Here is a 2,936-nt window from a genome sequence, read left to right on the forward strand (position 1 = left end):
TACGCCAATTAGCACAAATGGTAAGTTCCGACAGTGCCTACAAGTGTGCCTACTAGCCGCTAGATGGCAATACCGGTTTCATATGTATACACCTGGTATGTTGTAGTACTCGCAAAACTAAGCGACACATTTTTTGAACTTAAAAAAAATAAATAAAGGGGATGAACCACCTCTTTATATATTTGAAGTTATGCTAAAGCTAAACATTTTTTCATTCAACACGAAAAAAATTTTAAATTATATGTTTTGCACTTGAGAATAAAATAAAGTTGACGTGTTTCGCGAAAAAAATATTTTAAAAAACACTGATGGTGGTTGTCACCCTTGAAACTTTTTATTTTGTGTCTATGATAATATATACTTTCCATACACAACAAATTGGGAGATTAGTTTCATAACGAAGGAAATCCATCAAACATAAATAACAAAATTACTCCGGGGTAAACGAGCCCTACATATATTTAAAGTTGTTGCAGAAATGTTTAAATTGGCAGGGAAAAATTTTTTAAAAATATATATTTTGCACTTAAGACAAAGATAAAGTTGACGTGTTTCGCCAAAAAACTTTTAAACAAAGTTAATTGGGATAGCTACCCCTAAACACTTTTTCTTTGGTTTCTATGATACTATATACTCTCTATACACGCAAAGATAATTGGAAAATAGTTTGATAACGAAGCGCGTAAAATAAGATCCATCCAACATGATAAAAAAAAAATTATGCGTGGGGAAACCACCCCCCCCCCCCGCATTATGTAAAGAATTACAAAATGAGTCTAAAATCCAGAAAAAAAATCCAAAGAAAATACGTGCTGCACACAAAAAAGAGGATGAAGGTATTTGTGTATTTAAAAAAAGAGCATCGAAGAGGATAACTATCTCTAAATTTTTTCACATTATTAATGACAACAAATATTAAATCTTTCATGTCGCTCCTGTTGGAATAATTTCAAAATTTACAATTTTATGAAATTGTATATTATCCTCTTTAATTAATATTATTACAGATAGGACTCATTTTCCGTTGTCAGCTATTCTATTATTGTATATTTTGTGATGAATTTTATCTTGCGAAAAAAACAAGGTAGTTGTGAATTTTACTATTATTCCAACAGGAACAACAGGAAAAATTCAAACTTTAGATGTACTTGGGTTAAGAGATTGAGAAAATTATGTGCGTCACTTTTCCTATTCTGTTATTTTGATGAATTACGATATCAATTTATATACCAGGAATAATATTATTAAGCTTCAGTCAATGGTGCGTAATCAATCAATAACCAATCTTTCTAAATATTCATGATACAAAAGCGGATATAGTTTATGAAATAATTATGTTTTAAACACTTTTTTGACGAATATCATTAAGGTTCAAAGTTTGAATAACAAATCTTCAATATTTTGTCCAGATTTCCAATATTGTAAATTTGACCTGAACCTATTATTTTTGTCTATAATCTATGTATATTTTTTAATAATTTTTTTTTGTATAAAAATAGTTTAGGAGTTATCCTCTTCAATGCTCTTTTTTTCTTAAAATTACATAAATATCTTTATCCTCTTTTTTGTGTGCAACACGTATTTTCTTCGGATTTTTTGCACGATTTTAAACTTTTTTTAAATTTTATACATAATTGAAGGGTGGTTTACCCGCTATAATGTTGTATTCATGTTGGATGGGCTCTATTTTACTTCTTTCGTTATAAAGCTAATTTCGCCATTTTTGTTGATGGAAAAAATGTATTATCATAGACGCAAAATAAAAATGTTTAGGAGTGACCACCCCCTTATTATTAAAAAAAAAATGTTGTGAAACACGTTACCTTTATTTTTGTCTCGAGTGCAAAATATATATATTTTTTCTGTTAATTTAAACATTTTTACCACATCAATAAACATATATATAGGGGTGATTTACATCCTTCATTTTTTAATTTTATCTTTTTTTTCAAAAAATTTCTCGTCTTTGATCGCAAAGAAACTTTTCCAGTAGGTTTGGTCGAAGTCACTTTGGTTTTTATACACAAAACTAAACAATCGACACTTGAGTCCCCTATCTTTGAGGGGCTGTTTCACCCTCTTAAAGGTTTTTCCCGCAGATAAAGAAAAACATGTGTGCCTTAGTTTTTCGAGTATTACACCATATATCAGGGAGAATCATATCGGCGAGCGACACCTGGAATATCTTCCTTGTCAAAAAGTGAGAAATGTATACAGTAGAGTGATTGATTTGATTATTAAATAAAAAGCCAGAAGAGCTGAAAACATTTCGCAATAAGATACCTAAAAATTTGTCGGTTTTCCAAGATTAATTGGGCACGATTTAGTTTGAATTCGGTTTAATTTTTAATATATTACACTTCCTCATAATAATAATTTTCCAATAACGACACTATCCCATACTTCATGTATATTTGAATAAGGTATATGGAATGTATGGCTCAAATATAGGAAAAGTGTAACGACGTATGGTTGAAGTAAAAGGAAAGTATTACTCAAATGTATCTGAGAAATATAGCTGCAGTCTAACTAATGAAATGCTAAACTATGGCTGAAGTATAGCTGAAGTTTCATCAAAAAATGGCACAAGTATATCTGTAATGTATAGCTCAAGTATTTAAAGTATATTTAAAGTATATTTAAATTATGTCTAGAGTATAGGTAAAGTGTGGATATAATGTATATAGCCGCCTGACTGATAATGGAAATAATGGCATACCTGAAATACATCAGATTAGAGATCGCGAATCATGCTTACCAAAAAATCAAAAAATATTGTTAGGAACTTCTAAAATAAGTAAAGTGAAAATAAGTTAAATGTAAATTGTAACATCAATTTTTGGCTTTATATTATATATAAGGTAGGATTCAATATTTCATATAAATAACAATTTGATTACAACTTTTTAAGTTTGTAGAATAATTATATATGGTTT

At 29.2% G+C, this 2,936-nt stretch overlaps 1 protein-coding gene across 1 annotated transcript in view; it reads right to left on the minus strand.

Moving 5' to 3' along the window:
* The window catches only part of LOC117177258 (trichohyalin-like), an 11,609-nt gene that overhangs the window by 7,617 nt on the left and 1,056 nt on the right, over positions 1–2,936 (minus strand). The window lies entirely within an intron of this gene.

The sequence above is a fragment of the Belonocnema kinseyi genome, chromosome 7, assembly GCF_010883055.1.
Source record: "Belonocnema kinseyi isolate 2016_QV_RU_SX_M_011 chromosome 7, B_treatae_v1, whole genome shotgun sequence".
Lineage (NCBI taxonomy): Eukaryota > Metazoa > Arthropoda > Insecta > Hymenoptera > Cynipidae > Belonocnema > Belonocnema kinseyi.